Source organism: Lepidochelys olivacea, assembly GCF_965140295.1.
Source record: "Lepidochelys olivacea isolate rLepOli2 genome assembly, chromosome: 10".
NCBI lineage: Eukaryota > Metazoa > Chordata > Testudines > Cheloniidae > Lepidochelys > Lepidochelys olivacea.
Window position 1 is genome coordinate 40,667,619 of NC_140420.1, and position 24,955 is coordinate 40,692,573.

Below are 24,955 nucleotides of genomic sequence, written 5' to 3' on the forward strand. Positions count from 1 at the left end.
TTAGGACAACAAAAATCTAATACTGTTCTTAGATTCTTAGGTCCATCAACGGCTATTAGCCAGGATGGGCAGGAATGGTGTTCCTAGTCTCTGTTTGCCAGAAGCTGGGAATGAGTGACAGGGGATGGATCACTTGATGATTACCTGTTCTGTTCATTCCCTCTGGGGCACCTGTCACTGGCCACTGTCAGAAGACAGAATACTGGGCTAGATGGACCTTTGATTTGACCTAGTAGGGCCATTCTTATGTTCTTAAAAAAATAAATTTTATTAAAAACAAAGAGAAAGGAAATACATCTGGAACTTAGGCTTTTGCTAGATGTAAAAAACCCACTTACAAAATTAAAACATCAAGAATAACCTTCTTGAGGTCCAGCTTAAAGGTTACAAGCAAAACAAAAAGCATTTGGGGTTAGCACAGAAGAGTCCACAAGCCAATAAGAAATAAACAGAAATAACCATAATCACATCTTCCTAGACATTTCCTAATTTACTTACATTTCTGGGGTTTCAGATAAGCAATCTTTAGGTATGATCTAATGGTTTTTCATACCTGGCTCACAGCATAACTATTCCCTGTTCCCCTCTTTCCTCAAGAACTACAACACACAGATAAAGGAAAGTTTTTTCCCAATTTTAAAAAGTTCTAACCCTCTCATTGGCTCTTTTGGTCAGGTGCCCACTCCCTTCCTTTTACCTGTGGGCTTGTTAACTCTTTACAGGTAAAGCAAGTAGAGAACAGCTACTAACAGGGATTTTATAGCTAACTGGCTGGGTGGGTGTCCATAAAATGGAGCTACCCCCTCCCTTCATGTACCACAGAGCTCATCTCTAGACACTGGCTCAAATCTTACCCCAGCCAAGGATTTAGTGGTGACTAACTTTATCACCCTCTATTGGGTTGCTGATGACCTGTTTCCAATGGATCGGGTCAGTCTTGGGCCATATTCCATCTATAATGTGATTATGAGGCTGTGTGAACTGCAGCAGAATTGTTCTTCTTGAATTTACTGCATAGTTGGGTTCCAGGCTCTCAGTTAAAAAAATAAACCTGAATCAACCTTAAATTTAGAAAGAAAAAAATTGAGTCTCTCCACACTTATGGTTACAAAACTAACTTACTAAAGGTGAAAGGAACAGAAACCCTTGCAGTGATGTTTTCCTGAGCCTGCAGGAAGCCTGAAGCTGATCTCAAAGGTGCAAACTGCCCTATCATTGGGGTATTAACAGACCTGCTGGGGATATTTTAAAGGGCAAAGCTCGACTGCGAATCATCTGGGCAGGATCAGAGTTGTTACAGGAGGTAGGCCTTTTCCCGTGAATATTTTATGAGGGTGGTACGTATCATTACCCTCCTTTGACAGATGGGAAAATGGAGGCACAGAAAAATGAGGTGAGGCAGGAGTCACTGGCTGAAGCTCTCTGGCCTGTGTCACCTGTGGGTCAGATTAGAGGATCATAATAGTTCCTTCTGGCCTTTGAATCTAAGGTATGTCTACACTGCACGCTTCTTTCGGTGGCATGTAGAGTACCGACCCGGCTAGTAATACCTAGCATGGGTATCAATAGCCATGTAGATGGTGAGTCATGACTTAGGCAAGCAGAGTAAAGACACTCCTGAAGCCTGGGAATATGTATCCTGCATGGATCTCTACTTTCCCAAGCCATGTCTCCCTGTCTACATACTATTTTTAGTGACCAGGGAGCTTTGTGAACAGGGGCCGCTAACAGGGAGTTTCAAGAGGGAGTTTGGAAGGGGGCAAGGTACACTTGCCATTCTTTAAAATCTTTACACTAAACTATAATCAAAACTTCTTGATTTAAACAAAAACCCTGTCATTAACCTAGGTAACTGTAGGAGAAAATGCAGGCAGAAGCCCAGCAGCAGAGTGGGGGCTGTCCTGTTTATTGCACTCAGTGTAGCATGTATGATTACCTGCCCTGTGGGAGGGTGGCATATGTGTGCATTCGGTGCAAGGAGCTCCTGGTCCTCAGAGACCGTGTACAGGCTTTGGAGGCCAGGGTGGCGGAACTGGAGGAGCTAAGGGAGGCAGAGAGGTATGTTGATGAGGCTTTCCGGGGCACTGTAGATTTGTCCCACCACTGCACTATTAAGGAGGATTAAAGGCCCAGAGAAGGAGAGCAGTCAACGGGAACAGAGGGAAACCTTCTGATAGTTGGGATCCTTCTTCCAGATGATGTTGGGGTATCCTCTCGCACTGAGGTTACCTCTCCAGGGGAGGGAACTCTAGTCATTAGGAAAAGGCAGGTGTTAGTAATGAGAGATTCAATCATTAGAAACATAGATAGCTGGGTTTGTGATGACTGGGAGAACTGTATGGTGGACTTGGCTTTCTGGTGCGAAGGTTGCGGATCTCTCGAGGCATCTAGATAGACTTATGTGTAGTGCTGGGGAGGAGCCGGTAGTCGTGGTACATGTAGGTACCAATGACATAGGGAAGGGTAGGAGAGACGTCCTGGAGGCCCATTTTAGGCTGCTAGGAAAGAGACTGAAATCTAGGACCTCTGTGGTGGCATTCTCAGAAATGCTACCAGTTCTATGCTCAGGGCCAGGTCGGCAGGCAGAGCTTCAGAGTCTCACTGCATGGATGAGATGATGGTGTAGAGAGATGGTGTTTAGATTTATTAGGAACTGGGGAAACTTTTGGGATGTGGGGCAGTTCTGCTAGCTGTTCTACTAAACAACCAGTGGGGCCCCTGGACAATTGAGATACAAAAGGAGCACTTAAAGACGATAGTCATTGCAGAGTAACTAATTAATTAAAAATTAATTCTTCGCTTCAGTCTTCATGGCTGAGGATGTTAGGGAGATTCCCAAACCTGAGCCATCTTTTGTAGTTGACAAATCTGAGGAATTGTCACAGATTGAAGTGACACTAAAGTAGGTTTTGGAATAAACTGAGAAAATTAACAGTAACAAGTCACCGGGACCAGATGGCATTCACCCAAGAGTTCTGAAAGAACTCAAATGTGAAATTGCAGAACTATTAACTATGGTTTGTAACCTGTCCTTTAAATCAGCTACTGTACCCAATGACTGGAAGATAGCTAATGTAATGCCAATATTTAAGAAGGGCTCCAGAGGTGATCCTGGCAATTACAGTAAGTCTAACGTCAGTACCGGGCAAATTAGTTGAAACAATAATAAAGAATAAAATTGTCAGACACATAGAAGAACATAAATTGTTGTGCAAAAGTCAACATGGTTTCTGTAAAGGGAGATCATGTCTTACTAATCTATTAGAGTTCTTTGAGGGGGTCAACAAACATGTGGACAAGGGGGATCGTGGACACAGAGTACTTAGATTTCCAGAAAGCCTTTGACAAGGTTCCTCACCAAAGGCTCTTACGTAAATTAAGTTGTCATGGGATAAGAGGGAAGATCCTTTCATGGACTGACAACTGGTTAAAAGACAGAGAACAAAGGGTAGGAATAAATGATAAATTTTCAGAATGGAGAGGGGTAACTAGTGATTTTCCCCAAGGGTCAGTCCTAGGACCAATCCTATTCAACCTATTCATAAATGATCTGCAGAAAGGGGTAAACAGAGAGATGACAAAGTTTGCAGATGATACTAAACTGCTCAAGATAGTTAAGACCAAAGCAGACTGTGAAGAACTTCAAAAAGATCTCACAAAACTAAGTGATTGGGCAACAAAATTGCAAATGAAATTTAATGTGGATAAATGTAAAGTAATGCACATTGGAAAAAATAACCCCAACTATACATACAATATGATGGGGGCTAATTTAGCTACAACTAATCATAGAATCATAGAATATCAGGGTTGGAAGGGACCTCAGGAGGTCATCTAGTCCAACCCCCTGCTCAAAGCAGTACCAATCCTCAATTAAATCATCCCAGCCAGGGCTTTGTCAAGCCTGACCTTAAAAACCTCTAAGGAAGGAGATTCCACCTCCTCCCAAGGTAACGCATTCCAGTGTTTCACCACCCTCCTAGTGAAAAAGTTTTTCCTAATATCCAACCTAAACCTCCCACACTGCAACTTGAGACCATTACTCCTTGTTCTGTCACCAGCTACCACTGAGAACAGTCTAGATCCATCCTCTTGGGAACCCCCTTTCAGGTAGTTGAAAGCAGCTATCAAATCCCCCCTCATTCTTCTCTTCCACAGACTAAACAATCCCAGTTCCCTCAGCCTCTCCTCAGAAGTCATGTGTTCCAGTCCCCTAATAATTTTTCTTGCCCTCCTCTGGACTCTTTCCAATTTTTCCATATCCTTCTTGTAGCGTGGGGCCCAAAACTGGACACAGTACTCCAGATGAGGCCTCACTAATGTCGAATAGAGGGGAATGATCGCGTCCCTCAATCTGGTGGCAATGCCCCTACTTATACATCCCAAAATACCATTGGCCTTCTTGGCAACAACTGCACACTGTTGACTCATATCCAACTTCTCATCCACTGTAACCCCGAGGTCCTTTTCTGCAGAACTGCTGCCAAGCCATTCAGTCCCTAGTCTGTAGCGGTACATGGGATTCTTCCATCCTAAGTGCAGGACTCTGCACTTGTCCTTGTGAACCTCATCAGATTTCTTTTGGCCCAATCCTCTAATTTGTCTAGGTCCCTCTGTATCCTATCACTACCCTCCAGCATATCTACCTCTCCTCCCAGTTTAGTGTCATCTGCAAACTTGCTGAGGGTGCAATCCACACCATCCTCCAGATCATTTATGAAGATATTGAACAAAACCGGCCCGAAGACTGACTCTTGGGGCACTCCACTTGATACTGATCTAGCCAGCTTTCTATCCACCTTATAGTCCATTCATCCAGCCCATACTTCTTTAACTTGCTGGCAAGAATACTGTGGGAGACCGTGTCAAAAGCTTTGCTAAAGTCAAGGAACAACACGTCCACTGCTTTTCCCTCATCCACAGAGCCAGTTATCTCCTCATAGAAGGCAATTAGATTAGTCAGGCATGACTTGCCCTTGGTGAATCCATGCTGACTGTTCCTGATCACTTTCCTCTCCTCTAAGTGCTTCAGAATTGATTCCTTGAGGACCTGCTCCATGATTTTTCCAGGGACTGAGGTGAGGCTGCCTGGCCTGTAATTCCCAGGATCCTCCTTCTTCCTTTTTTAAAAGGTGGGCACTACATTAACCTTTTTCCAGTCGTCCGGGACTTCCCTGAATCATCATGAGTTTTCAAAGATAATGGCCAATGGCTCTGCAATCACATCTGCCAACTCCTTTAGCACTCTTGGATGCAGCGCATCCGGCCACATGGACTTGTGCTCATCCAGCTTTTCTAAATAGTCCCGAATCACTTCTTTCTCCACAGTGGGCTGGTCACCTCCTCCCCATATTGTGCTGCCCAGTGCAGTAGTCAGGAGAAAGATCTTGGAGTCATCCTGGATAGTTCTCTGAAGATGTCCACCACAGTGTGCAACAGCAGTCAAAAAAGCAAACGGGATGTTAGGAATAATTTAAAAAGGGATAGAGAATATCTTATTGCTCTTATGTAAATCCATGGTACGCCCACATCTTGAATACTGCATACAGATGTGGTCCCCTGATCTCAAAAAAGATATACTGGCATTAGAAAAGGTTCAGAAAAGGGCAACTAAAATGATTAGGGGTTTGGAACGGGTCCCATATGAGGAGAGATTAAAGAGGCTAGGACTTTTCGGCTTGGAAAAGAGAGACTAAGTGGGGATATGATAGAGGTATATAAAATCATGAGTGGTATGGAGAAAGTGAATAAGGAAAAGTTATTTTCTTGTTCCCATAATATAAGAACTAGGGGCCACCAAATGAAATGAATGGGTAGCAGGTTTAAAACAAATAAAAGGACGTTCTTCTTCACACAGTGCATGGTCAGCCTGTGGAATTCCTTGCCTGAGGAGGTTGTGAAGGCTAGGACTATAACAGGGTTTAAAAGAGAACTGGATAAATTTATGGAGGTTAAGTCCATTAATGGCTATTAGCCAGGATGGGTAAGGAATGGTGTCCCTAGCCTCTATTTGTCAGAGGGTGGAGATGGATGGCAGGAGAGAGATCACTAAATCATTACCTGTTAGGTTCACTCCCTCTGGGACACCTGGCATTGGCCACTGTCGGTAGACAGGACACTGGGCTGGATGGACCTTTGGTCTGACCCAGTATGGTCATTCTTATGTTCTTAGCAGTGTAGTGTCTCACTACTGCCCCACTGCTAGAGTCTGACACAGGGAAAGACTCCGGTAGCAGAGAAAGGCTCTGCCAGCTCCCCACTGCCAGAGCCTGTCCCTACTACCTCCCCCTGGCCAGAGCCTTTCACTGACATGTGTTGCTACACACCACAGCATGGACACAGCTTGCTTTTCACTGTGGCGTGTAGCTACCCTAGGGATACCACTCGTCTGGTTTGACCCAGACAATCCTCTTTTGGGGTGGTTTGTCCCCTGTCTGGCTCTGGGACAAAACTGGACTTGGTTTTGTCTGATATTGGATGCGGGACACCATTTTTAATAGCATGCCACTCCTCCCCCTTCCAGCATGACCTCAAAAGTACTGTTCATGTGAGATCACACCTACGGGGGTGGAACAGTGCACTCTTACAGATGGCTCCCCTCCCCCCTGTGCAGGCACAGTGCATGTGAGGTCACACAGCGGAGTCACACCAGCAGAGGTGGGCCCACAGCATTCCCTGAAGTACTGGAATGTCTGGTATTGTGGGAACGTGTGAGTGTCCACCGTAAGCTACCCCTTGCCTACATGCCACCAGCACTAGTGAGGAGAGTAGACATAGCCTATGGATGGATCAATAATTGTCTCCCTTGTAGCTAGTCTAAGCAGAGGAGCAGAGGACTGTATGGGGCATGAGTCCAGCTGACCCTTCTCACCCCTAGAGGCCATCCTCCAGGGGAGAACTGAGAAATGTGCATCTTGGGGGCAGGAGAATAGTAGGAGAGAAAGGGAAGCTATTTCTTTCCTCCCCTTTCAGCTGTCAGATGAAATATCTGAGCCAGATCCTCAGCTGGTGTAAATCAGCACAGCTCTACTGACTTATGCAGATTGGAGCTGAGTTGCACCAGCTGCTGCTCTGGCCCCCTGTATCTCCAGAGATGCCAGAGTGAGTTACAAAAGGGTTGAGAGAGAGTGAAGTGAAGAGGAAAAGAGATGAGCAAGATCCCTGCAAACTCTGGGGATGACTAATGGAGAAGGAGAACTCAGTTAATTATATGTTGTGAAACAGAGCAGCTCCAAAATGAATTTTTAATGAAAAAAATGATGCACTTTCCCAGCTATTTCACAAAGAAAAGTGAAGCTGGGCAGATGGCTCCCAAAACTATGACTTCTGGGCATTGCTGGGCTGCACACACACCACAAAGTGACAGGCCAAACTTTCTGCTAATATAACTCTCTTGACTTGAGTGGAGCTAGTTCTAGCAGACAACTGAGCTTCATATTGACTACAATGGAGCTAGACCAATCTACTCGCTGATGATCTGACCCTTAAAGTAAAGTGTGGGAGATGTAAACTTATGTCTCCACAATGGAAGAAATTGTCTGAGACAGTCCCTGAGAACTGAAACAAGCACCATTTGTCATAGAAGGGTCAGTTGCAGGTTGTGTTGAGTTTTGCATTTAAAGCAGAGATACAACTCAGTTAAATCATCATCCTGGCAAATCCCAAAAGACGTAGCCTCCTTGCAGATCTAGCACCACCAGGATCCATCTATAGCTAGGTCCTTAAGGAAGTCTGGATGTTCAGTCAACCTCCGCCACTGGCGATCTTATCTCTCCTACAACTCTGCCTGCCTTATACATCACTTATTACCAATGAAAGAAATGGAGGAGGAGCCCGGGGGTCTTAGTATGGAAAAGGGGTCAAGGTGTGAAAATGGCTGAGAACTAGAGTTGTGTGAAATTTTTTTGGATATAATTGCTTTCCACCTAAAAATGAAGGTTTTGGCTGACCAAAATATTTTGTAAATTTCTGTCAAATTATCCACATTAGTTTGGCTGGAAACCTCCCCCTTCCAGGCAATTTTTTTTTAAGTTTCATTTTGATGTTTTCAAAGCAAAACACTGTAATTTTCCAGTTTGAAGCGACTTCTCATTTCTAATTTGATTTCATTTTTAAATGTTTAAGGTTAAAAAACCCCCTTGAAAATAAAATGTTTCATTTGACCCCAAGTCAATTTTTTCCAACTCTTTTGGTTTGCCAAAATTTCACAAAATTGTTGTTTCAGTCAACCCCAAACTCCCCTGCCTCTATTTTGGCCAGCAAACCAAAACACTGCTTATTCAAACTACTCTACTGCGAATTAGTGGTTTAGGCCTTGTCCACATGAAAAAAACCTACACTGGTTGAACTTAAATTGGTTTTTAAACTGATATAGTTAAACCTGTCCAAACTCATATGTAAATACTCTGATTTTGGATTAAGAGAGCCTTATTTGAGGTGAATTTAATACTGCTTCCAACTGACTTAAACAAAATGAAGGAAACCAAACTCAAACCAAAATCAAAGCATCCACACAGGGATTAGCACTAGTGTCAGGGTTCCTTCCCCACTCTGAACTCCAGGGTACAGATGTGGGGACCCACATGAAGGACTCCCTAAGCTTATTCTTACCAGCTTAGGTTAAAAACTTCCTCAAGGTACAAACTTTGCTTTGTCCTTGAACAGTATGCTGCTGCCACCAAGCGTTTTAAACAAAGAACAGGGAAAGAGACCACTTGGAGACGTCTTTCCCCAAAATATCCCCCCAAGCCTACACACCCCCTTTACTGGGGAGGCTTGAGAATAATATCCTAACCAATTGGTTACAAAATCATCAAAGACCCAAATCCCTGGATCTTGGAACAATGGAAAAATCAGTCAGGTTCTTAAAAGAAGGATTTTATTAAAAAAAAGAAAAGTAAAAATCATCTCTGTAAAATCAGGATGGAAAATACTTTACAGGGTATTCAGATTCAAAACACAGAGGATTGCCCTCTGGGCAAAACCTTAAAGTTACAGAAAACAGCAATAAACCTCCCTCTTAACACAGGGAAAATTCATAAAAAACAAAAGATAAACTAATCCGCCTTGCCTGGTTTACCTATACTGGTTGCAATATGGGAGACTTGGATTAGGATGGGTTGGAGACGATGGATTTCTGTCTGGCCTCTCTCAGTCTCAAGAGAGAACAACCTCGTTAACAAAAAGAAAAGGAGTGCTTGTGGCACCTTAGAGACTAACAAATTTATTTGAGCATAAACTTTTGTGAGCTACAGCTCACTTCATCGGATGCATCCGATGAAGTGAGCTGTAGCTCACAAAAGCTTATACTCAAATAAATTTGTTAGTCTCTAAGGTGCCAGAAGTACTTCTTTTCTTTTTTCAGAGTAACAGCCGTGTTAGTCTGTTTTCGCAAAAAGAAAAGGATTACTGTGGCACCTTAGAGACTAACCAATTTATTTGAGCAAAAGCTTTCGTGAGCTACAGCTCACTTCATTGGATGCATACTGTGGAAAGTGTAGAAGGTCTTTTTATACACACAAAGCATGAAAAAATGGGTGTTTACCACTACAAAAGGTTTTCTCTCCCCCCACCCCACTCTCCTGCTGGTAATAGCTTATCTAAAGTGATCATTCTCCTTACAATGTGTACGATAATCAAGTTGGGCCATTTCCAGCACAAATCCAGGTTTTCTCCCCCCTCACCCCCTCCCCACAATCCCACTCTCCTGTTGGTAAGAGCTTATCTAAAGTGATCACTCTCCTTACAATGTGTATGATAATCAAGGTGGGTCATTTCCAGCACAAATCCAGGGTTTAACAAGAATGTCTGGGGGGGGGGTAGGAAAAAACAAGGGGAAATAGCTTACCTTGCATAATGACTTAGTCACTCCCAGTCTCTATTCAAGCCTAAGTTAATTGTATCCAATTTGCAAATGAATTCCAATTCAACAGTCTCTCGCTGGAGTCTGGTTTTGAAGTTTTTTTGTTATAAAATCGCAACTTTCATGTCTGTAATTACGTGACCAGAGAGATTGAAGTGTTCTCCGACTGGTTTATGAATGTTATAATTCTTGACATCTGATTTGTGTCCATTTATTCTTTTACGTTGCGACTGTTCAGTTTGACCAATGTACATGGCAGAGGGGCATTGGTGGCACATGATGGCATATATCACATTGGTGGATATGCAGGTGAACGAGCCTCTGACAGTGTGGCTGATGTTATTAGGTCCTGTGATGGTGTCCCCTGAATAGATATGTGGGCACAGTTGGCAATGGGCTTTGTTGCAAGGATAAGTTCCTGGGTTAGTGGTTCTGTTGTGTGGTATGTGGTTGCTTGTGAGTATTTGCTTCAGACTGGGGAGCTGTCTGTAGGCAAGGACTGGCCTGTCTCCCAAGATTTGTGAGAGTGTTGGGTCATCCTTCAGGATAGGTTGTAGATCTTTAATAATGCATTGGAGGGGTTTTAGTTGGGGGCTGAAGGTGACGGCTAGTGGTGTTCTGTTATTTTCTTTGTTAGGCCTGTCCTGTAGTAGGTGACTTCTGGGAACTCTTCTGGCTCTATCAATCTGTTTCTTCACTTCCGCAGGTGGGTATTGTAGTTGTAAGCATGCTTGATAGAGATCTTGTAGGTGTTTGTCTCTGTCTGAGGGGTTGGAGCAAATGCGGTTGTATCGCAGAGCTTGGCTGTAGACAATGGATGGTGTGGTGTGGTCTGGAGGCATGTAGGTAGGAATAGCGGTCAGTGGGTTTCTGGTATGGGGTGGTGTTTATTAGCACTGTAGTGTCCAGGAAGTGGATCTCTTGTGTGGACTGGACCAGGCTGAGGTTGATGGTGGGATGGAAATTGTTGAAATCATGGTGGAATTCCTCAAGGGCTTCTTTTCCATGTGTCCAGATGATGAAGATGTCATCAATATAGCGCAAGTAGAGTAGGGGCGTTAGGGGATGAGAGTTGAGGAAGCGTTGTTCTAAATCAGCCATGAAAATGTTGGCATACTGTGGGGCCATGCGGGTACCCATAGCAGTGCCGCTGATCTGAAGGTATACATTGTCCCCAAATGTAAAATAGTTATGGGTAAGGAGAAAGTCACAAAGTTCAGCCACCAGGTTAGCCGTGACATTATCGGGGATAGTGTTCTTGACGGCTTGTAGTCCATCTTTGTGCGGAATGTTGGTGTAGAGGGCTTCTACATCCATAGTGGCCAGGATGGTGTTATGAGGAAGATCACCGATGGATTGTAGTTTCCTCAGGAAATCAGTGGTGTCTCGAAGGTAGCTGGGATGGAGATTCCACCACCTCCCTAGGTAACCCATTCCAGGGCTTCACCACCTTCCTTGTGAAATATCCAACCTAAACCTCCCCCACTGCAACTTGAGACCATTACTCCTTGTTCTATCGTCTGCTAACACTGAGAATAGCCTACCTGAGAACAGCCAGCTCTGTTACGAATTACACCTGGTAGGACACGTACACAAATGCTATGAATTATACCTGATAGGTCACGCACAGTTCGAATCTAGGCTGAGGCACATAAACAAAGTCCACAACTGCAGAGTTCCCAAAAAACACCAAGTTTATTACGCTCGAGCGTGGTGCCCCCCCGCTAGCCAGGAGGGGACCCCAAATACAGATTATACAAAGGTTATATACTTTTTAGCAAAGCATGTTGCCCTCGTGCATCGGAAACCTTAGCCAATAAACAAACCCTTTTCTTATCTACCACCTATCCCTGCTTGGTGCATTCCTTGTGCTATACTAGTATGTTAATTACACAGCATGGTCCTAAAGCCATGCATCAATTACTTTTATTATCAGGATGGGTGGCCTCACATCAAAGGCCAGGAGATAGGGAATTAGGGACTGACAAAAAACAGATCCCGGGAGTCAAGGCAGGCTGGAGAGAAGGAGGAGGATTTTCACAGGAATGCAGTATCGAAGGAACACTCCTCCTGTTGCATGATGTGCTTGCGTTGACAATGGTGGGCCCCAAACCAAAATGGAATCACATGTGCTAACTTTTCCTTACCAGCTCCATCCTCTTTGGAAGTCCCCCCTTCAGGTAATTGAAGGTTGCTATCAAATCCCCAGTTCCCTCAGCCTTCCCTCAGCCTCATAAGTCATGTGCCCCGCCCCCTAATAATTTTCATTGCCCTCTGCTGGACTTTCTCCAATTTGTCCAATCTGTAGTGGGGGGCCCAAAACTGGATGCTGTACTCCAGGTTTGGCCTCACCGGTGGCGAATAGAGGGAAATAACACTGCACTCAATCTGCTGGCAATGCTCCTACTAATACAGCCCAATATGCCATTGGACTTCTTGGCAACAAGGGCACACTGCTGACTCATATCTGGCTTCTCGTCCACTGTAATCCCCAGGTCTTTTTCTGCAGAACTGCTGCTCAGCCAGTCGGTCCCCAGTCTGTAGCGGTGCATGGGATTCTCCCTTCCTAAGTGCAGGACTCTGCACTTGTCCTCGTTGAACCTCATCAGATTTCTTTGGGCCCAATTCTCCAATTTGTCTAAGTCCCTCTGGCCCTATCCCTATCCTCCATCATAACTACCTCTCCCTCCAGCTTAGTGTCATCTGCGAACTTGCTGAGGGTGCAATTAATCCCATCATCCAGATAATTAATAAAGATGTTGAACAAAACCAGCACCAGGACCACCCACTGGGGCACTCCGCTTGATACCGGCTGCCAACTAGACATGGAGCCGTTGATCACCACCCATTGTTCTTGACAATCTAGCCAGCTTTCTATCCACCTTATAGTCCATTCATCCAATCCATTCTTTTTTAACTTGCTGGCAAGAATACTGTGGGAGACAGTGTCAGAAGCTTTGCTAATGTCAAGTTTACCTGGTTGCTGACCAGAAGGGTCAGGATGGGCATTGTGGGATACCTCCTGGAGGCCAATTAAAGCGATAAAATCACTTGCACTTTGTCGACAAAAATTTTGTGCAAAAAGCTTTTTGTCTCTCTTGGGGTGGTTTTATTTTATCGCCAAAACAGGGCATTTTTGCCACCAAAAGTCACAGCTCAGTGTGTATGCATCCACTGTTCTGTTGACAAAAGTTGTCTTTTATTGACAAAACTTTGTAGTGTAAACAAGGGTTTACAAAACTAGTTTTACACATGCCCAAGGGAATAGAGGCAGCAAGACAAGAGAAAAAGCAGCTTCCAAAGCATTCTTCAGTGCGAGAGCAAGTGGTGAAATGGCTAGTTTTTCATTTCCTTTCATACCTACGCATACCTGAAAGCGACGGTGCTGGTTTTGTCTTGTGTCTGTCTTTTTAAAATTCACCAGATCAAGGAAACAAATGCTTAGCTCTGTCATCTCTTCTCTTGGAGCTTTGAAGGAATATGGATGGGCATGTTCTGAACTTCACCTTCATATTTTCCTCCAATCTATCTTTCAGTCATATCAGAGCAGTGTACCCAGCCTTGGTGAGAGCCACAGTGTCTCCTCCCACTGTTGGGCCCTTTGGATTGTCAGATTGATATGATGCAGGTGTAGGAACAACCTCCCGTTCTGCTGCAAATAAAGGTTGTGGCTGAAATTTTTTAAACAGCCCATGTGATGCGGACACTCTCCTCATTCATTTTAATGTGAAGTGGGCATCTTTGAATACCTCAGCCTGTGTCTTTTTCACCCCCTGTCCTGCTTGACAGGATATGAGGTAATTCACCATGTTTGTATTTCTTCCCTCTTTTGCCGTGATAAATGAAAATGGTGTAGGGGTAGCTCCCTTTTATGGACACCCAGACAGGCAGTAGCTATAAAAATCCCTCTTAGTAGCTGTCCTCTAATTGCTCTACCTGTAAAGCGTTAAAAAGTGTCACTGCTATGCATAGGTAAAAGGAAGTGACTGGGCACCTGGCCAAAAGAGCCAGTGAGAAAAGGGCCACTTTTTAAAAGTGAAACAAAGCCTCCACTTTTGTCTGTCTGTGGTTGTTCTCCCAGAGAGAAGGGACAGAACAGACATGCTGTAAAGAGCTTGGGCCAGGTATGAAAAAAGTCATCAATATTGTGGTGGAAAATTGACCACATGTTAAGTTTGAATCAGAACCTGCCTGAGGCGACCTTTATTCAAGCATATGTATACAGGGAGAGTCAGCCATAGCTGCTTTGCCCTTCTTAAACTTTAACCAGCTTATAAAGGTTAAAACAAATTACACATTACATTACATTACAGACAAATTACACATATTTCCGTATTAATTACCTTATTTGGAATACATTGCAAAATCAATACTGGTCCAAAGCAAAAACAAGCGTCTCCCCATCTAGGCCCCCTCCTGTTACTCACTATCTGTTCTTTTGCGGTCAGCGACCTTTCTAACACAACTGTTACGGTTATATATTTCATAAGCTTCACTATTGCAAATTTGTTCTATCTGGAGACTTTTCAATCCTGCCCCTTCATGCCCCTTATGCACGGAAAACCACTGTTCCATTTTTGGGACTTCCCACTGTGACTTCTCCTACCGCTTGACACACATAAGCAAGCAGGATCTCAGTTTACGGCCTGCAGGCAAGCTTGACCAAAGTCAGAACCTTGACCTGAGTTTTATGTCCTGTTAATTTTCCCTCACAGTATAATACCTAGAAACTACTCATTTAAAACCCCAGATATGTAAGTAGATCAGGAAATGTCTAGGAAGACGCAATTAGGTTTATTACTTTTGTTTCATTATGGCTTGTGGATTCCTCTGTGCTAACCGAAGTGCTTTTATTTTGCTTGTAACCTTTAAGATGGACTTCAAGAAAGCTATTCTTAATGCTTAATCCTTGTAGGTTTTTTGTTTGTTTTAATCTAGCAAAAGCCTAAGTTCCCAGATGTATTTTCTTTCTTTTTTTATTAATAAAATTTACCTTTTTTAGTAACAGAATTGGATTTTTGTGTCTTAAGAGGTTAGTGCACATGTTTAATTAGCTGGTGGCAACAGCTGATTTCCTTTCCCCCCCACTCTTTCTCAGCTCTTCTCTGAACGGGATGGGTGAAAGGTCTTAAGGGTACCCCACAGGAAGGAATTCCCAAGTGCACCTTCCTGGTCTCTCAAAGGGGTTCTGTACTTGGGTGGTGGCAACATCTACCAATCCAAAGTCAGAGAAAAGCTGTAACCTTGGAAGTTTAATACAAGCCTGGAGTGGCCAGTATTAATTTTAAAAGTCCTTTGCGGACCCCCATCTTCTGCACTCAAAGTGCCAGCCTTGACATTTGCCCTCACCCCTACCCTTCATCTCATGGGGACACCTCATAGAACAGGTTTGGGAATGGGAATGGCAATCCCAGTGGTCAGGCTGGTTGAAAGCAGACCAGGGAAAACACCGGTTCTATATTGCAAGGGGCAGTCTTGTGCTGGTTGGGGATAGATTGCAACCTGTAGAAATGGTAGGCGTAATCCATGGACCACATTTTAAACTGACCTACATGCTGTGTATATTCACCCAGGTTATAAATAGGCTTGGAAGAATTAGATTTTTATCAGTAAACATCCACTTTACTACATGCGCACAAAGCAACAAAAACTACTTCCATCAGTAATAATTGAAATGTACATCTCGGGATAGTAAGAAAACCGCTGCCTGAGAACTTACTAGAGCTTGATTTAGGGGTATTTACTTTGTATATTTGGACACATGACCATGACAATTTGTGTTGGAATGGTTTATAAAAGAACTAACGTTTTGAGTCTCAGTGCCTACTGTCAAGTAATTACAGCCTGACCCCAGCCAGGTAACTCCTCCGAAGTGGGGGTGCTCCTTCTGCCCCGCTCCACTGCCATCTGCAGCTGCCACAGCTCCTGCCCCTACCCCACTCCCCGCCCATAGAGTCACCCCTGGCCAACCTTGGAGCCTGTGGGGGTCAGGGGCAATGTGGGAGGGGAACTTGGGGTGGAGGGAGTCATGAACAATGGGGCGGGGGGAGATCCCACAGGGATATGGGGCTCCAAAATAAAAATTTACCCAGCGTGCTATTTTCCCTAAGACCAGCCCTGTCCACTACCCTTAAGGGCAGACTACCCCATTACACCAATTTTCAGTGAAGGTGACATGTCCCTTCTCGCTGCCCAACCCACAGAGGATGAGAGCTGGTGCAGCTCTTAGCTGGAGGGTGGGGGGGCTAGTCCTATAGCATGAGGTGTTTTAACTTCAGTCACTGGTCATGAGCAGGATGGTGGTCACTACATAAACCCAGGCAGGTTTTGGCCTAAGGACTCCATCTCAGCATTAGCTCAGTTTACAAGATGCCATCATTGGAAAGCCAATCTGGGAGCTGAAGTACAAGCTAGGGTCTTTTCTCCTCTTGTCATCGCCTGTGATCCTGACCCAAAATCAGATTCACATAGACATCCCTTAGTTATCTCTCATTTGGATTAGGTTTTCAAAGATGATGCATAAGAAGGAATACACACACCACCTACCTCTCAGGGCCCAAGTTGAGTTTATAAGGTTGGTAATTAGTAAAAAGAATCCTGTGTGTAAACTTGGGCCAAAATCTGCTTGGATTTGATCAGGAACAGTCAGCATGGATTCACCAAGGGTAAGTCATGCCTGACTAATCTAATTGCCTTCTATGACAAGATAACTGGCTCTGTGGATGAGGGGAAAGCGGTGGACTTGACTTTAGCAAAGCTTTTGACACAATCTCCCAGAGTATTCTTGCCTATGGACAGAACTCTGAGGTTTTTCCAGACCATGTGATGGACAGCTTGTCCTTGGGACAAAGAAAGAAAGACCACATAGCAAGAGAATATAAAAAACTGCTGCAGCTCCTCCATCTTGTCTTCAGTCCTGCTTCTTACCTTTGGAGGAACTTTGCTACACTGAAGCTTTGAACAAACGACTGAAAGACCCATCCCAGCTGTGGACGTACTCCAGAGACGTGATTTGAACCTGCAGTTTCTTCCATCACTGCTGCAAGCCTGAACCAAGAACTTTGCCATTACTGTGTGTAATTGATTCCATTTAACCAATTCTAGCTCACATCTATAGAATCATAGAATCATAGAATCATAGAATATCAGGGTTGGAAGGGACCCCAGAAGGTCATCTAGTCCAACCCCCTGCTCAAAGCAGGACCAATTCCCAGTTAAATCATCCCAGCCAGGGCTTTGTCAAGCCTGACCTTAAAAACCTCTAAGGAAGGAGATTCTACCACCTCCCTAGGTAACGCATTCCAGTGTTTCACCACCCTCTTAGTGAAAAAGTTTTTCCTAATATCCAATCTAAACCTCCCCCACTGCAACTTGAGACCATTACTCCTCGTTCTGTCATCTGCTACCATTGAGAACAGTCTAGAGCCATCCTCTTTGGAACCCCCTTTCAGGTAGTTGAAAGCAGCTATCAAATCCCCCCTCATTCTTCTCTTCTGCAGGCTAAACAATCCCAGCTCCCTCAGCCTCTCCTCATAAGTCATGTGTTCCAGTCCCCTAATCATTTTTGTTGCCCTTCGCTGGACTCTCTCCAATTTATCCACATCCTTCTTGAAGTGTGGGGCCCAAAACTGGACACAGTACTCCAGATGAGGCCTCACCAATGTCGAATAGAGGGGAACGATCACATCCCTCGATCTGCTCGCTATGCCCCTTCTTATACATCCCAAAATGCCATTGGCCTTCTTGGCAACAAGGGCACATTGCTGACGCATATCCAGCTTCTCATCCACTGTGACCCCTAGGTCCTTTTCCGCAGAACTGCTGCCTAGCCATTCGGTCCCTAGTCTGTAGCTGTGCATTGGGTTCTTCCGTCCTAAGTGCAGGACCCTGCACTTATCCTTATTGAACCTCATCAGATTTCTTTTGGCCCAATCCTCCAATTTGTCTAGGTCCTTCTGTATCCTATCCCTCCCCTCCAGCGTATCTACCACTCCTCCCAGTTTAGTATCATCCGCAAATTTGCTGAGAGTGCAATCCACACCATCCTTGTTGCCAAGAAGGCCAATGGCATTTTGGGATGTATAAGTAGGGGCATAGCGAGCAGATCGAGGGACGTGATCGTTCCCCTCTATTCGACATTGGTGAGGCCTCATCTGGAGTACTGTGTCCAGTTTTGGGCCCCACACTTCAAGCAGGATGTGGATAAATTGGAGAGAGTCCAGCGAAGGGCAACAAAAATGATTAGGGGACTGGAACACATGAGTTATGAGGAGAGGCTGAGGGAGCTGGGCTTGTTTAGCCTGCAGAAGAGAAGAATGAGGGGGGATTTGATAGCTGCTTTCAACTACCTGAAAGGGGGTTCCAAAGAGGATGGCTCTAGACTGTTCTCAATGGTAGCAGATGACAGAACGAGGAGTAATGGTCTCAAGTTGCAGGGGGGGAGGTTTAGATTGGATATTAGGAAAAACTTTTTCACTAAGAGGGTGGTGAAACACTGGAATGCGTTACCTAGGGAGGTGGTAGAATCTCCTTCCTTAGAGGTTTTTAAGGTCAGGCTTGACAAAGCCCTGGCTGGGATGATTTAACTGGGAATTGGTCCTGCTTTGAGCAGGGGGTTGGACTAGATGACCTTCTGGGGTCCCTTCCAAGCCTGATATTCTATGATTCTATGATTCTATGATCCTCCAGATCATTTATGAAGATATTGAACAAAACTGGCCCCAGGACCGACCCTTGGGGCACTCCACTTGATACCGGCTGCCAACTAGACATGGAGCCATTGATCACTACCCGTTGAGCCCAACAATCTAGCCAGCTTTCTACCCACCTTGTAGTGCATTCATCCAGCCCATACTTCCTTAACTTGCTGACAAGAATACTGTGGGAGACCGTGTCAAAAGCTTTGCTAAAGTCAAGAAACAATACATCCACTGCTTTCCCTTCATCCACAGAACCAGTAATCTCATCATAAAAGGCGATTAGATTAGTCAGGCATGACCTTCCCTTGGTGAATCCATGCTGGCTGTTCCTGATCACTTTCCTCTCATGCAAGTGCTTCAGGATTGATTCTTTGAGGACCTGCTCCATGATTTTTCCAGGGACTGAAGTGAGGCTGACTGGCCTGTAGTTCCCAGGATCCTCCTTCTTCCCTTTTTTAAAGATTGGCACTACATTAGCCTTTTTCCAGTCATCCGGGACTTCCCCGGTTCGCCACGAGTTTTCAAAGATAATGGCCAATGGCTCTGCAATGACAGCCGCCAATTCCTTCAGCACTCTCGGATGCAACTCGTCCGGCCCCATGGACTTGTGCACGTCCAGCTTTTCTAAATAGTCCCTAACCATCTCTATCTCCACAGAGGGCTGGCCATCTCTTCCCCATACTGTGCTGCCCAGTGCAGTAGTCTGGGAGCTGACCTTGTTCGTGAAGACAGAGGCAAAAGAAGCATTGAGTACATTAGCTTTTTCCACATCCTCTGTCACTAGGTTGCCTCCCTCATTCAGTAAGGGGCCCACACATTCCTTGGCTTTCTTCTTGTTGCCAACATACCTGAAGAAACCCTTCTTGTTACTCTTGACATCTCTGGCTAGCTGCAGCTCCAGGTGCGATTTGGCCCTCCTGATAACATTCCTACATGCCCGAGCAATATTTTTATACTCTTCCCTGGTCATATGTCCAACCTTCCACTTCTTGTAAGCTTCTTTTTTATGTTTCAGATCCGCTAGGATTTCGCCATTAAGCCAAGCTGGTCGCCTGCCATATTTACTATTCTTTCGACTCATTGGGATGGTTTGTCCCTGTAACCTCAACAGGGATTCCTTGAAATACAGCCAGCTCTCCTGGACTCCTTTCCCCTTCAAGTTAGTCCCCTATATATATCTTTAAAATCTATATCTTTTTCTTTTTATGAATAAACCTTTAGATTTTCGAGTCTAAAGGATTGGCAACAGCATGATTTGTGGGTATGATCTGATTTGTATATTGACCTGGGTCTGGGGCTTGGTCCTTTGGGATTGGGAGAACCTTTTTTCTTTTACTGGGGTATTGGTTTTCATAACCATTCATCCCCATAAGGAGTGGCCCTGGTGGAGATACTGGGAAACTGGAGTGTCTAAGGGAATTGCTTGTGTGACTTGTCGTTAGCCAGTGGGGTGAGACCAAAGTCTGCTCTGCTTGCCTGGTTTGATTTGCCTTGGTGTGCATAGAAACCCCAGCCTTGGACTGTAACTACCCTGCTTGAAGCAATTTGTCCTGAATTGGCACTTTCAGTTGGGTCCCGCCGAACCAGCCTCATTACAGCTCGCTTTTCTTTTGCTCCTCCACTCTGTCCGTTCCCAGCTCCTTGCTCCATGATAGGACTAAGCACCTTCAGAAAGGATCATTTTGAATACAGGTAAAGTACATGCGGATCTCAGGCCTGGAGAGGTGATGGTTTGCATGTTGAAGGGTAGCACTGCCAATTGCAAAGCCCAGCAAAGCATGATGCTGCAAAGAAGAGCAGGCATGTTTGGGGTAGAACACGGGAGCAGCAGGAGTATGGTTGGAGGGAGTTGGGGAGGAATGTAATGAGAGAGCACCAGATCCTCCACGGTCTGGCACATAAGTATTGCAGTGATGGCCACAGTGGGGAGTCAGGAGAATCTCCTGGGTAGGGCACTCAGTGGGATTTAGGAGATCTGGGTCCAGGGCCTGACTCTGCCACAGATCTTGGGCAAGTCACTTCATTATTTTTGCAGGACAGTAGCAACCACAGGCCCAGTATTTAAAGTGGGTATCTATCTATCTATCATCACTATATGGACACTAACCTATATATCTACTATGATAGAGCCATGCCAGTTGGGTACAGTAGAGTAGTCCTTTTGGGACCCAGGAAGTGGGCAGGAAGAAGCCGACTGCTAAAAGGACCTGCCCCCACCTAAGGGGAGGATCCACAGGTCCAGGATACCAAATAATTGTGTGGGACAACTCAGGAGATAACAGGAACGGGAGTGAGGTCACAGGGCTAAACGAAGGGAACCGGACGGGGACACCAAGCAGAGAACCTCAGACAGTGCCCACTGCTCCTCGAAGGTGTCAAGGGAGCCAGCGGATGCCGCCCAGAGGAACTCTGCCCGGATGCGTGAACGGATTGAGGAGTGGAAATAGGCCCTGCAGTTGCAGGAAACCCCGTTGGCCAACCTCCTCTCCCTGGTTTTGTAGATGGCCATTTTGGCCACGGCTAGGAGGAGGTTGACAAGGAGGTCCAGCGACTTTCTGGGGTCATGGATGGGGAGTGCGTAGAGGAACAGGTGAGGGGAAAAGTGCAACCAAACACATAACATGATGTCCAAGAGGAGCTGGAATAGGGGCTGCAACCTGGTGCCCTCCAGATAAACGTGCGCCAGGGCCTCCCTCATGCTGTAAAACGGGCAGGTGTCCGGGAAGGGAGTGAACCACGTCAAGTACATGCTTGTGCTCACAGCTCTCTGAAGGAGCCACCAGCTGATGTCCCTGGCGGGCCTCAGGACCAGGGTAGTATATAGGCTGGCCCACCGGGATTCCTCACCCTCCAGAGGTGGCAAGAGGTCCTGCCACTTCGTGCTGGGGCAGAACACAAAGGTGAGGACATGAAGAGCGTGGAGCACGAGCATGTACAGATGTTTTCTTAGCACGGTCTGGAACCAAACTGGCTGCAAGTCATGCAGCCGGCTTGCGGTAAAGGGGTGGGATGGCCTGGCAGGGCCATGGGGCACGGGCCCAATGAAAAGGTCCAGAGGGCCTGAGGTGCAGGGTGGGTGTGGTGTGCCCTCTCACAGGACCCGGTTGAGGAAGATCCGAGTAGTGGGTGGTAAAGCAGCCCTCGCCTCCTGAAGTACGTGCTGGGGAGCACAAGGTCTGGAGTGTCCCGTGCGCTGAGAGAGTGTCAGGGGATCCAGCCAGTCTCCCCGGTCATGGTCCAGGAGGTCTCAGACTCTGGTGACTTCTGCCAGCACCAACCTCTGGTGCACCGAGGGGGACTCTGCCACCGGCACAGGGAGCTGGGGGTTGTGTGGCAGAGGTTCCGCGAGGAGATCTGCCCCCTCGGCGGTCGTCACGGGCCTGGTGGCCAAAACCAGTTTCTAGGTCCAGAAGAGGTCCTGGTAGAAAACCGGCAGCCCAGCGAGGTCTCAGAGAAGACCTCTTGGATGGAGATAAAGGAACTGCTGGTCATACAGTGTGCCCTTGTTGCCAAGAAGGCCAATGGCATTTGGGATGTATAAGTAGGGGCATAGCCAGCAGATCGAGGGACGTGATCATTCCCCTCTATTCGACACTGGTGAGGCCTCATCTGGAGTACTGTGTCCAGTTTTGGGCCCCACACTGGAATGTGTTACCAGGGAGGTGGTTGAATCTCCTTCCTTAGAGGTTTTTAAGGTCAGGTTTGACAAAGCCCTGGCTGGGATGATGTAATTGGGGATTGGTCCTGCTTTGAGCAGGGGATTGGACTAGATGACCTCCTGAGGTCCCTTCCAACCCTGATATTCTATGATTCTATGATCTAGCACTATACATACATCTCTCCATCTATCTCTCATCACACATACCCCTGATCATCTATGTATCTGTCACCTTAGCTAGACCTTTGTGTCTCTCACTATACATACACTGAAGGAGTGACCCAGCTGTGGACTGCCAAGCTGCTGCAAGGGGTGGGCTGGCTGGGCTCAGTTTGGCTAGTCCAGTTGCTGCCCTAATTGGCTGTTTCCCATCCAGCCTTTAGCTGTCTGCCGGTCAGCCTCCCTAGGCTGGTTTTAACCCTCTCAGGGCTAGGGCAGGGCCTCTCCCGCAAGTCTACAGCCCTCTGGGTTTCTGTTGTCTCTGGCTTTGCATCTCCTGAAGCTGGGCCCAAAGTTCATCCCTCTCTTCCTCTACTACTTTTAAGAGGTAGCGGATATTCTCCCTCTCTTCTTTGGCGTATTGGACCTGGGTTCTCTGGAACTCGAAGCTCCCCTCTTATGCTTGCAGGGCTTCTTCTTCTGCAGCTGCTAGTCTCCCCTGCACCTCTTGCACCTGCCCCTGGAGGTCCCCCAGTCCCTTTTCTTCCTTAGTCGTGGACTCTGCAGCAGTGTCTTGTGCCCCTGGGTTCGCCCCGTCTCCTCTTGGGTCCTCTCCATCACAGACTCTTCATTTATCTTCTCCCGACCACCCCCTACTGGTGTGGGAGATCACTCTCTGCCACAGTCCTCATTGGCCCATCTCCTTGGTCCGTCCCCGACTTCTCCTGGTTCCTGGACATCCCTTTCTTAGCCCATTTCTCGTTAAGAGGGCAATGTTTCTTTTGGTGGTCCACTTTCTGGGCGCCTCTTCTGATTCCGCCTAGCTCTGGGTCTTACCCTGCCGATCTCTTCATCAAGATCTTCTGGGCTAGGCCTGTCTCTGTGGCTCTTGTCCAGGCCCTGTTTCGTCAAGTGCCCCTGTTGCCCACAGGGGCAACACGCCCATCCCCACCCTGTTCTCTTCACAGGTGGGGCTCTCCTGGGCTTCCCCTTTTCCTCTCAATAAGGGCATTCACTCCTCCCGGGTCTCAGTTGCCCACAGGTATAACAAGGAACCTTCTCCACTTCCATGCTTCTGGCCTTGGCATCCTCCCTTCCCTCTCTATACCTGCAACTTCTCTGGATCTCCTTCTGTAGCAGCTGGAGTTTACACAGATGCTGCTTGGCTACCTTGGCTATATAAGTCTGCAGGTACTCTTGGGCCTCATACTGTCTTTGAATAGCTGCCTAAGCAGTGCCTACAGTCCCTCTTTCTGTGGGGGCTGCTTCTCTTGTGCCTATACCAGGAGGATACACAAGCCCTTTGCAAAGAAGGCTTCCTTGTATTCAGGTTCCATAGTCTCTGAGTCTCTCAAAATGTTATTCCTGGGTAATCCTCTCTCAGTGCTCAATCCTCCCCTCAAATTGGGGGTGACCATGTGCCCGCATTCTCCACCACGTGTCATGGGGGTCACTCACTCATCTCCTGCTGGGTGTTTTGGGAATTAGCTCAGTCCCAGTGGGTATGCCCTCAGGTGGTGGTGGCTCCCGTCCTCGCCTCCGCCTGCAGACCCATAATAGCTCCTTTCTCTCGGCGTTTGCTTCATGGCAGCCCTCCAGACATATCACCATCCAGTCCCCCCCCCCTTCCAGGGGACTCCTCCAACAAGAAGCCAGCCACTCCTCACAGTGGCTTGGCAGTCCACAGCTTGGCTGCTCCTTCATCAGTGCGTGGGTGGCGGCTGTAAGTCCTAGCAGCCCATCAGGTGCCCCCTAGGAAGTCAGTCTTCTCCCTAGGGCTCCCTGTAGCAGACTAACTCACTCTGGTCACTCACTCAAGCTTGGGTGGAGACTGGGAGTGCATGGGTCATTGCACGGGGTGGAGCTGTTTCCCCATGTTTGTCCCTCCTCCCCACCCTCCCCTGTTCCTCAGTCATTCTTGTCAACTGCTGGAAATGGCCCACCTTGTTCCCCTCGCCCGCTCTCCTGCTGGTAATAGCTCACCTTAAGTGATCACTCTGGTTACACTGTGTACGGTAACATGCATTGTTTTATGTTCTCTATGTATTTAAATCTCCCCATTGTATTTTCCACTGAATGTATCCGATGAAGTGAGCTGTAGCTCACGAAAGCTTAAGCTCAAATAAATTGGTTAGGCTCTAAGGTGCCACAAGTCCTCCTTTTCTTTTTGCGAATACAGACTAACACGGCTGCTACTCTGAAACCTATTAATCTAGTGAAATTCTTCAGGCAAAATCAGGAATCCTTTAAGCCCAGAGAGTGTCTGGAGACGTCTGGATTGCAGACTACTCTCAGGAAGCCTGTTGGCCCCTAGCTAATAGAGCACATGCTTATACCTGAGTCACAGCAAAGCAATTTTAGATTTTTTTTAAAAGCTCTACAGAGCTCTGGTTCTTTCAATAACAAAACCCATCGAGGTCAGCCGCTGAGTGAACCACATGCAGATTAAGTCTATTTGTGCAAGATAAATGGATACAAGCAGCAGCAAGAAAGATTAATACTGCTGAGCGCTACAAATCCAATTTCCTAGAAAGTGAATTTTCAAGTCAGGGAAACAGCAGATTGCTTAGCACCCGC

General features: G+C 46.4%; 1 protein-coding gene across 1 annotated transcript in view; it reads right to left on the bottom strand.

Annotated features, from left to right (window-relative positions):
* TBC1D21 (TBC1 domain family member 21) overlaps nt 1–24,955 on the bottom strand; it is a 133,140-nt gene that overhangs the window by 30,723 nt on the left and 77,462 nt on the right. The window lies entirely within an intron of this gene.